Raw genomic sequence first — 11,837 nt, 5'->3', positions numbered from 1 at the left:
AATTGGTGCAGAAAAAGCATTTGACAAAATCCAGCATCTGTTCCTGATTAAAACGCTTCAAAGTATAGGGATAGAGGGAACATTCCTGAACTTCATAAAATCTATCTATGAAAGACCCACAGCAAATATCATCCTCAATGGGAAAAAGCTCACAGCCTTCCCATTGAGATCAGGAACATGACAAGGATGCCCACTCTCACCACTCTTGTTCAACATAGTATCAGAAGTCCTAGCAACAGCAATCAGAAAACAAAGTGAAATAAAATGTATCCAAATTGGCAATGAAGAAGTCAAACTCTCTGTCTTCGCAGATAACATTATTCTTTATATGGATAACCCAAAAGACTCCACCCCCAAACTACTAGAACTCATACAGCAATTCAGTAACATGGCAGGATACAAAGTCAATGTACAGAAATCAGCGGTTTTCCTATACACTAACAATGAAAATACAGAAAGGGAAATTCGAGAATCGATTCAATTTACTATAGCACAAGAACCATAAGATACCTGGGAATAAACCTAACCAAAGAGGTAAAGGATCTGTACTTGAGGAACTAGAGAACACTCATGAAAGAAATTGAAGAAGACACAAAAAAATGGAAGACTGTTCCATGCTCTTGGATTGGAAGAATAAACATTGTTAAAATGTCTATACTGCCTAGAGCAATCTATACTTTTAATGCCATTCCAATCAAAATTCCACCGGTATTTTTCAAAGAGCTGGAGCAAATAATCCTAAAATGTGTATGGAATCAGAAGAGACCCTTAATTGCTAAGGAAATGTTGAAAAACAAAAATAAAACTGGCGGCATCATGTTACCTGATTTCAAGCTTTACTACAAAGCTGTGATCACCAAGACAGCATGGTACTGGGATGCTGAAAACAGACACATAGTCCAATGGAACAGAGTGGAGAGCCCAGATATGGACCCTCAACTCTATGGTCAAATAATCTTTGACAAAGCAGGAAAAAATATACAGTGGAAAGAAGACAGTCTCTTTAATAAATGGTGCTGGGAAAATTGGACAGCTATATGTAGAAGAATGAAACTCGACCATTCTCTTACACCATACACAATGATAAACTCGAAATGGATAAAAGGCCTCAACGTGAGACAGGAATCTATCAGAATCCTAGAGGAGAACATAGGCAGTAACCTCTTTGATATCAGCCACAGCAACTTCTTTCAAGATATGTCTCCAAAGGCCAAGGAAACAAAAGCGAAAATGAACTTTTGGGACTTCATCAAGATCAAAACCTTCTGCACAGCAAAGGAAATAGTCAACAAAACAAAAAGGCAACCCACGGAATGGGAGAAGATATTTGCAAATGACAGTACAGACAAAAGGTTGATATCCAGGATCTATAAAGAACTTCTCAAACTCAACACACAAAAAACAGATCGTCATATCGAAAAATGGGCAGAAGACATGAACAGACACTTCTCCAATGGAGACATACAAATGGCTATCAGACACATGAAAAAATGTTCATCATCACTAGCCATCAGGGAGATTCAAATTAAAACCACATTGAGATACCACCTGACACCAGTTAGAATGGCCAAAATTATCAAGACAGGAAAAAACGTGTGTTGGAGAGGATGTGGAGAAAGGGGAACCCTCTTACACTGTTGGTGGGAATGCAAGTTGGTGCAGCCACTTTGGAGAACAGTGTGGAGATTCCTCAAGAATTTAAAAATAGAGCTTCCCTATGACCCTGCAATTGCACTGCTGGGTATTTACCCCAAAGATACAGATGTAGTGAAAAGAAGAGCCATCTGTACCCCAATGTTTATAGCAGCAATGGCCACGGTGGCCAAACTGTGGAAAGAGCCAAGATGCCCTTCAACGGATGAATGGATAAGGAAGATGTGGTCCATATACACGATGGAGTATTATGCCTCCATCAGAAAGGACGAATACCCAACTTTTGTAGCAACATGGACGGGACTGGAAGAGATTATGCTGACAAAATAAGTCAAGCAGAGAGAGTCAAGTATCATATGGTTTCACTTATTTGTGGAGCATAACAAATAACATGGAGGACATGGGGAGATGGAGAGGAGAAGGGAGTTGAGGGAAATTGGAAGAGGAGGTGAACCATGAGAGACTATGGACTCTGAAAAACAACCTGAGGGTTTTGAAGGGGCTGGGGGTGGGAGGTTGGGGGAACCAGGTGGTGGGTATTAAGGAGGGCACGTATTGCATGGAGCACTGCGTGTGGTGCAAAAACAATGAATTCTGTTATGCTGAAAAGAAATAAAAAATACAGGGAGCCATAAAGTGTGGAAATAGTCACAGTATTGAACCCCCTTAACTGTTTCTTCTAGGGTGAAGGTACAAGATTATGTGGTAGAAATTGTACCCACAAATCACCAGAGTCTACCTATGACAGGTGTGTGTGCCATGATCAATGGGAATGTTGCTTTAATGTTCATTAGTTCATTGAAATTTTACACAATTTACTGAACTATGAATTGTTAATGAAGGAAACACATTTACATGTCACGGGGATAAACTATTATGGATGTTTTTCTGTGTTTGCCAACTTTGGGGCCAAAGACTGAATAATGATCCCTCCATTAAATCTGATTAAGAGACAACTAGAAAAGGGTGTACTGCTCTTTGTAAAGCATTTCCTGGACGAAAATCTTCGTAACTGGTCCCACTTTGTTTTGATCAGTAACTCTGCCTTTCACTCAGGTCATGATCCCAGGGTCCTGGGATCGAGCCCCGCATCGGGCTCTCTGCTTGGCGGGGAGCCTGCTTCCTCCTCTCTCTCTGCCTGCCTCTCTCCCTACTTGTGATCTCTATCTGTCAAATAAATAAAATAAAAAAATCTTTAAAAAATACTATTCAGTATTATAAGACATCCATGACCATATTCCATCATTTTGTGATTCAATGACATAAGGGAGTAAGGCAGAAAAATAGTTACAGATTTGTAACTTATGGAGGATAAATGGGTACTTCTTTTTGAAATGCACAAGCCAAAGAGTGTTCATGTTAGCTCTGCTTCTCCCGATGAGAATGAAGACAGACTCTGTCATCCCGATGGATAATCTGAGAGACTTAACCAGGGACACATGCTTGGCAGCTGTCTTTAAACTAGATTTTAACAAGGCAAGAAAGGCGACTTGCTTATGAGCAACAAGAAATATGCATATACTCTCATTAAAATGCTCCCTTTGGAAAGTGTTAATTCTATAATGGAAGGATTTTGATGATCAACACTTTATCACTGTACTTTGATTATTAATGGATGCTTTCTTCCATTTACATATGAAGATGTCCCTTTTAGTAATTAGGTCATATGCATGTCTTGTGGACTAAATGATATATTTTGTAAGTTTTCTAACTATTTGAAACAATGTATCCTTTTTTAGCTCCATAATGAATACAAAATGGAGCCTGATTGCATGAGTCTTGCAAACTGTGCATTTTGAAAGAATTATTTAGAAAGTGAATCCTTCCAAGTCCTACATCAGTTTAAGCTAGTCTGAGCATTAGCACTTTGTCACATCTGGAAATATGTACAATACCATTCGAGGGCATTACCACATTTTAAGGAAAAAAATTTAAAAAGTAATTTTTACCAGAGGATAAAAATAGAAATATTTCTAGATACTTGACTCATTTTCAAAAACCTTCACATCACTGTGAGCCTGCTTGGTTTAAAAATAAGACAAAAAATCACAAACCTGACACAGCTCTTTTGCACAAAATAACATCCCAGCCCCCCTGGGAGGTGAGAGTCTAGATTTTTGCTTATTTTATCACTCCAGCTCACTTGCCCTGAGCCTTCGCCATGTTTCCAAGGAAGGCAGTCAGCCGTCTTGAATTCAGATCTCTTCTCCAGTGAAGTGAAAAACGGGATATGATGGACATCCTTTGACTAGACGTTAGTAAAACGGAACAGAGAAGATGTTTTCTCTCATTGGAGGTTGGCGGCATTTTGCTTGTGCTGTTGTTTCCCTAAACTGTAGTCCCAGCTCCAGCTAGTGAAAGCTGCGGGAGGAGAGTCTGTGGGTTTGCAGGTGGAAGCTGGATTCCTTCCTTCAGGGGGCAGGGACCCAACGCTGGGATAAACCTTCCCAAGTGCTTCCAAGCCGGAAGCCCCACATGGGGAGATGTTGACAATGTCCCAGAGTCCTGGGCTTTCAGGCGGGCACAGCCATCGAGTGCCCCCCATGATGGGGTTGGCCGAGTGGTTTCAGCTCCACTGTGAAGCTTCTGTCACTGAGTGGCTGCCTGGCTCCTAAAGAGTGCCCGGAGGGCAGGGGTCTCTGGGAGGCTCTGGGGGACCACTCAGGGAGAAGACCCTGTGCGGCATTTCCCAGGGTTCATCTCTGGGGGTGGGGTCCCCAGATGTGACATCTGTCCATGAGGTTAGTGGTAGGCTCTCTGTGGGTCTCTGGGTGTAAGTCTCTGACAGAGATCTCTGTGTAGGGTCTTGCTGAGGAGTCTCTGTGGAGTCTCTGTGTGGGTCTCCGTCAGAGGTCTCTGTGTGGGGTCTCTGTGTGCATCTCTGTCAGAGGGCTCTGTGCACCATCTCTGTGGGGGTCTCCATCAGAGGTCTCTGCACGTGGGATCTCTGTGTGGGTCTCCGTCAGAGCGATGCGTGGGGGGCCCTGGAGGATGATGTTGGGTTGGGAGTGGGACATACAGCAGGGGGCCCTCCTAGACTGCACCCACCTTCTGCACACGTCCCTTCCAGCCAGGGGTGGGACAAGCCCCATCTGAGGGCCTCCTGCCCCTCCAGGCTCTGGGGTAACCAAGACCAGAAGCCAGGCTAGACCCTTGTCCTCTGAGTCCCCACCAGTCCCCTGGAAGCCATCCTTGGGCCACACGTGTACGTAAAGATCACAGACCACAAGTACTGGGGCCTGCAGTCCTACAAGCTTATCAAATTGTGCAGAAGTTAACTTCTCTGTCTGAAGGGCTTGCTGCCTCTGGGCACCTGGCCGTCCGTGTGGGAGCTCAGGTGGTTTCTGTACAACCCCCACCCCACACCTCCCACCCCCTCCACCCCTGGACTTGGCAGCTGGAGTGGGGGCAGAGACCCAGTGGGGACAGACACAGGGCCTCTAACTTCTCCCCTCGGGGCCCTTGGGTGGCAGTGGGACATCAAGGGTCTTCAGTCGTCACACCAGGCATGGGCACACCCCATCACTTGGCCTCCTTCCTGGCCTCCCACCCTAAGCACAAGGTCCCCTTGCCCACAGCCACAGCCACTCAATCCCTGGAAAGGGAAGGGGGTGCTGGTGAGCAGGCCCCTTCAGTGCCCTGTGGCTGTGCAGCCTGGTCCCTGGGGGGTCTCTGCGGCACCCCACACACCCTCAGCTCTGGGAGCGAGCTCGTCCCTTGATGCTCAGAGAGTAAGAAGAGGGGCCGATGGAGGTAAGATGGGATTCCCTGGGGTGAGAAGGTTCCTGGGGTGGCCGTCCTCTACTCCCCGCAGGAGACTGTGGTGGGGGCAGGATTTCTCACCTCTGCCCTCAGGGCCAGCCTTGTGTCTCCCAACTGCTGGCCCCACTCTGATCTAGGACTCTGTCTTCCTGGAGCCTGAGCGGGATTTCTGCCTCAGCAGACCCTCCCTACAGCCACACAAGTTCCAGGTGGAGGGAAAGCAGGAGAGGATGGGCAGAGCGAGGTCCCAATCTGGGTCTTGTTCACCTTGTTGTGGAAACTGGAGGAGATGAGGAAGGAGGCGGGGGTGGACCCCGTGGTCACCCATCCTCCAAGGCCCCATTCATTCTGGAAGCCAAAGCAGGCCCTCGGGGAGAGCGGACCCTGATCCCTCTCACCAACTGCAACAGGGCACACAGAGGCCAGCACCACTCTTGAGGGGAAAAAACATGTATTTTGGGGAAGCAAAGTAATCATGGCAGGGAGAATCCATTAGCCCATAGAGGGTGTGCTAATGTGAGAAAAAAATGTTTTTTTTCTGCACTGTTTGCGTTTCTTCTTGGAGGAAAGTTGTCCTCCCAGGAAAGGTGTGAGAAGCACACAGTGGCTGGCCAGGTGTGATGTATCTGTGGAGGAGGCAGTGCCTGGGGCAGTGGGGTTGCGGGGTGCAGCCTGAAGGGCCCAGCACCAGGGACCTGTACTGCCAGGGTCTGCCTGGGCACCCCGGCACCCTGGTGGGGAAGGGCCACCCGATCCACTCAGTCTTCTGGGCATAGCTGTGGCCCCTGAGGGTGCCCTGTGGGCTGGCTATCTCCCTCATAACTCTCCTCTGCTCTTGGTAGGAGAGGACCCTGTGGTAGCAGACATTGGGGTCTGCCAAAGCCTGGAGATCCTTTTGGCACCAGCTGACCTCTGGGGCCCTGAGTCCCTGGTGAGGCACCATTTTCTCCTCTAGGATCCGCCCCACAGTAGTCACGACCACCTGAGCCTTGGCAGAAGTGCTGTCCATGGCTGACCTGCCCATGTCATGTCCCCAGCCCTGGAATGATGAAGCCTTGCCCTTTTGAAAGGAATCTTCCAGTCCTTTGCCTCTACTGGGAAAGAACCACTGGAGCAAGTGCTTCATCCTTCTCCTGAAATAGTTTTCCGGAGGCGCCTCCTCCTTCTTCAGTGCAATCTCACAGGCCTTGCTTCCCAAGGCCTCTGCTGACTCCTGGCTCTGGACGGGGCTTCTCACCTCACTGAGCTTCAGTTCTGACAACCCTCTGGCAGGCTCTCTTGAGGGGGACCTCCTGGAGCTCTCTCTTTCCTCGGGGGGGGGGGGGGGACGACACATGACCTGCTCAGGCTCTTACATTGGTGCTGCAGTCCCAGGTGTCCCGGCTGCCTGTGGGGGCTCTGGCCACAGGATCTTTGGCCACGTGGCACCCAGGAAGTAGACCACTCTGGGTCTGGGTCCAGACAGACATCCCGGAGAAGCCAAGATGTCAGCAGCAAGGAACACGTTGAACTGACAGTCTTGAAGGAGACTCTCAGTGGCCCAGTCTTGAAGGAGGACCCCAGTCTCACAGTCTTGAAGGAGTACGGTGGGGGTGGCGGCCCGAGGCCGGTTCTCTGACTCCATCAACTTCCGGAGCTCCGATCCCCTGTGTGCCTCAAAGCATAGCTCTTTGGGGTCTTGGGCGACCAACTTTGTAGGTGGCAGGGGGCTTTTCCCTGAAGACCCTGATCTTCTCAGCTCTCCACGGAGGCCTTGGTTGTTGGCCAGCACACGGGGTTCTAAGGTGACTCCCCAGGCAGGGGCCTCCTCGACCTCCCCTGCCTCCCCAGGCTCATCGGCACTCAAATCCTGGGGCTCTAAGTTGAGCTCTAGCACGGTCACATCCCATGAGGCCCGACCCCCATCTGCCCTCCTTGGCTCCTTCGTGGCCATTGCTGGACTTGGATTTGACTCCAAAGTGCTGTTCATAAGAGTACTCGAGGCAGTCTCACTGTGCCAGATTCTGCCCACAAAACTGTATGTGAAGGTCCGAGAACGTGGCCTGGCCCCCTGTCCATCTGGAGGGCCACCCCCACGTGAGGTCCTTTCCAGAGCCTGCTGGATTTCCTCACAGGTAGGCTGGGGACACTGAGGGGATGCCCCCAGGTGGGGTAAGACTCTTTCATCACCTCTCCTTGATAAGGCTGAGGAGGATTTCCCACGAACTTGGTCCCTGAGCCAGCAGCCCTGGATAAGCAGGTGACTGAGCAGGGCGGGGAGGACCGGGAGAGGAGGAAGCCCTTCTTCAACTTGAAGAGGTTTATAGGCTTGAGAACCTTGAGGGGGAGGCCCCACTGGTGTTTCACCCTAAACCTTATGATATGTGCTTCTAGCATCCACTGAGTGTATGGACTGAGGATGGAAAAATTGTGGGAGGGGTCATGCAGGGTTCCCAACACTTGGAAAGTGCTGGCTTTCCAGGTTTCCCGCGAGGGCTTGGCTTTCCAGGAAGGTCTGAGACATTTGGGCAGCGAGCCTGGAAGGATGAACATCCAAAGTGACCTGACCCTCTCTGGACTGCCCCAACTTCCTGAAATGGGCTCTCAGGTCCTTTTTTGGGTATTTCTCATCTGCGCTGCTTGTGGAGGGCTTCAAGTCTGTGTCTGACTCCTCACAATTTCTTCCTGGAGCCTTCCCTGGAGAGCTTGTTGCACCCTTGTGTAGATCTTTCCGGATCCTCCCTGCACTGGACCTTGAATCCTTGCCCAGGCTTTTTCCTGGCACGGTCTTTCCTGGGTACCTGGACCCAGTCTTCCATGTGACCTGGCAGCTTCCATCCTTAGACTCAGACTCGGACATGGGACTGTGCCAGCTGCGTGCCTAAGGCACCTTCTGGAACTCTTGGTGAGGCTGTATCTTCAGGGATAGCTGGATCCTGCAGGGCGGGCCCCTTTCTTGCTTCGTGAGTCTCTTCCAAAGGTGCCACTCCAGCTGCTCCCGGAGCTCAGAGTCGATCAAGTCCCCAGGAAGGACAGAGACTGACCCATGGCCCTTGGGGTCCTGGCCACCCTGTGGAAGGTCGGGAGGACCTTGGCTAAAGACTTCCTGAGATCTTTTCACCACAGGGGGTATCTTGCCACTTTCTAGTTGCTTTTTCAGAAAGTGACATTCCAGGTTTTGAACAGCAGTTGACATGTAAGATGGTGTCTTCTGGGCTACAGGGCAAGAAACCTCGCAGGTCCCCATCTCAGGGGGCAGAGAAGGTGGTCCAACTGGGTCAGAGGGTGCAAGGCCTACCTGGGTCTGGGGCTGAGCTAGAATCAGGAGCTGGTGCTGGTCCAGAGGGAGGGGCTGGGGCTGAGTCAGAGGGAGGGGTTGGGGCAGGGTCTGGTCTAGAGGGAGGAGCTGGGGCTGAGTCAGAGGGAGGGACTGGGGCTGAGATAGAGGGAGGGGCTGGGGCTGGTCCAAAGGGTGGGGCAGGGGCTGATCCAGAGGGAGGGGCAGGGGCTGAGCTAGAGGCAGGGGCAGGGACTGGGACAAGCTCAGGGTCAAGGGTTGGGGCAAGGCCGAAGGGTCCTGTACGTCCTGGGTCAGGGAGAGGTGTGGAGCCATGCTGGGCTGAATCTGGAGCAGCAAGGCATGAGAGAGCTCATTGAATATGACAGACGGGAGCTCCAGTGGGGGATCGGTCACCCTGACAGTGGCCACCAGGGACTCGCTGTGCAGAAAGGGGAGACCCCAGAAAAGCTGGCTGCATTTCTGCTCCAAATTGTCCCTTGGAATCCTGGGGTGTGGGGGCATCTCAGGACCGAGCAGCTGTTTTGCTTTGCCCCTCATGCTCCAGAAGGACGGGCAGCCCATGGTGTCCTGCCCATCACCTGGGGACTTGAACATTCTCCCGAAAGAGGTCAGCTGGTATTCTGACCTTTCCTTCTTTTCCTTCTCCTTCCAAAACTTCAGTTCTGTTATCTTGGCTATTAGTATCTCCAGAAGCTTCTGGATATCCGGGTTATTGAGAGGGGGATCCTAGTCTCTCCCTGTCTGTGCGTGGGGTCTCCCCAGAACAAGGCCTCTGGTGGGCTGTGGGACAGAGGTGCTTGATGGGACACCAAGTGTGTTGAGGTGGACAGGTTCCAGGCATTGGCGGCCGCCTGCCACCAGGACAGGGCCGAAATAGGGCAGCATGAGTGGCCCAGTCCCGGTATGGCTGGGACAGCAGCTGTCCTGTCAGCTGACCAAGGTTTGTGTGGAGCTGAGCTCTGTGGAATGGGGCATGGAGGGTGTATCCTTGAGTCACATTGAGGGAGAGTCAAAGGAGAATCCGGCCGCTCTGGGGCCAAGGAGGCTGTCAGAGGCCACAGGGAGACCTCCGAAGGAGGGAGACATGGCAGGGAAGGGAGAAGAGCAAGGGGCTGGTGTGAAAAGCCATCCGGGGGGAGGAAAGGCTCTGCTGGCCAGGAAGTACTCAGGGAGGAGTGTGAAGCAACAGAAATTGAGGAGGTCCTTGGTCCTGCAGGTAGGGTGCAGCCTGAGGCCCAGGGGACCCCATCAGCGGATTGTGGGCAGGTGATGAGGCCCCAGAGAGAGCAGCATCTTCCACAGGCTCCCTGCATGGCTGACTGGCTCCAGGTGGCATCCCTCGGTGCACCCGCCCAGGGGCTGCTTGACGTAAGAAATGGTGAAAGCCTCCCTGGTCAAAGAGCCTAGCCAGGTAGCTGAGAGAGACAGGAGGCGTGAGCTGCCACTGCAGCAGCCAGGGCCAGGAGCAGTCCCCAAGGCCCTACATGCCCCACACCCTTGTCACAATGCTCCTGCTGTCCCTCAGCCCAGGTCTTTGGTCACAATCTGTCTCACAGCTCCTCCCAGCTTCCCCGAACAGCCCCAAAGGCCATTTCCCACAGTGCGGGAGTCACACTGTAGACTTGGGGAGGCCCAACCAGGGGAGAAGGGGGCATATTCTTTACCTTTGCAGAAGGGAGAACAAGTCCTGAATCTCTTCCAGATCATGTAGGCAATCTCTGAAATCTGGAAACAGGAGACCGGGTCACAGCAGAAGGCGGGGTCCAGGGGTCTTACAGGAGGCTGGGTACAATGTCCCTTTAGGGGTGACCTTTGGGGGATTAGACTTGGGAGCCCCAAACAGCACTGTCCAAGGCCACGTGCCCGCACAGTGATTACAGGGGTCATGATGGGGATCATGTCTTTGTCTTTTCCAAAGTGCTTCCTCGTTCATGACCTTGCTGGGGGAGGAAGGACCATGTGGCCTCACAGAAGAATCTGAGTGGAGTTGAACAGCTTGTCCACAGCGCAAACACGAGCTTCCGGCTCCAGTCCAGGCCTTGGGGCCTCTGCTGGGCGACACCGGTTTCCAGCCCCCAGGGCTTTGTTCTGGCCCACAATCTGGGAAGCCTCCAGGTTCCCCTCTTCCTCCCCAGAGACCCCACCCAGGGCTTTGTTTCCTGAGGGATGGGCTCAGGCCCTGGTATTCTGGAGACAGTGGGGCTCGGCCCTCAGAGCAGGGGGCACAGTGTAACTGGGGCATGCAGGCATGAGTGGTGGACACTCACCTTTCAGAGTCTGGTTTTTCTTCCTTCTGTTGCTCCTTTTCCATGGCTCTGCTTGGTACTGAGATAAGAGAATATGGGGAGGCTGGGACCCCCGCCCCAGCAGCAAGTGACCCAGTGCTCAGGGGCCTGATCTCCGCTAGAGAGGCAGCTCTTAACCTCCAGTCCTCAGCCACGGTCACTGTTTGGGATGCTGTCCTGGACCCCTCCACCACACCTGGACTCCAGCCCAAGATCTTCGGGGAGAAATCCTCATGTCCCTCTAATCCCTGCCCGGTCTGGCTTGTCCTGGATGGATGGTGGTCTACTCTCTCCTGAGAATTCTATTCTTTCCCATCTCAGGGGTCTCTCCAGTGACTCAGAAAAGTGGAAAGCATAATAGAAAAGAAGATAGAATCACACTCTGATGGGTCTGGGCCTAGGGTTCCTTACCTTCCTGCTCTTCCTGTGTTTCTTGCATGGTGGTGAGGATGGATTAGGCTGGAAATAGGAAAGTAAGAGGAAGAAGAGCCCCAGTCCCCATATGAAGGCAAGGATAGCATTAACTGCCCAGGTAGTGGGACTTGAGCTCAGCCAACCACCAGTAAAGAATTCCTGAGGGAAGAGATAATTCTCCATCTCTTTCCTCTGGAAAGCATTAGTGTCGGATCGCACTGGTGCCCTCAGACAAGTGAGCCCTGGGTGTGTGCGTGCAGACATAAGACCCATGCCCACATCACAGAGCTGTGGTCTGGTCACAAAGGGCCCTTGAGGGCAGATAAGGGACACAAGTGGCCAGAACACATCCCCTCTCCACTGCCCTGTAGCTCCATCATCCCTCCACCCTCCCAGGCCTGACACTCCTACCTGCTCACCCTGCTGGAGACAGACCTTTGTCA

General features: G+C 51.7%; 1 pseudogene; it reads right to left on the bottom strand.

Moving 5' to 3' along the window:
* Positions 1-5,907: 5,907 nt before the first annotated feature.
* On the bottom strand, positions 5,908-11,577 carry LOC123951430 (annotated as a pseudogene).
* Positions 11,578-11,837: the final 260 nt, after the last annotated feature.

This window comes from Meles meles, chromosome 10 (genome assembly GCF_922984935.1).
Source record: "Meles meles chromosome 10, mMelMel3.1 paternal haplotype, whole genome shotgun sequence".
Taxonomy (NCBI): domain Eukaryota; kingdom Metazoa; phylum Chordata; class Mammalia; order Carnivora; family Mustelidae; genus Meles; species Meles meles.
The sequence above is the reverse complement of the archived record's forward strand: the minus strand, read 5'-3'. Positions and strand labels throughout refer to the sequence as shown.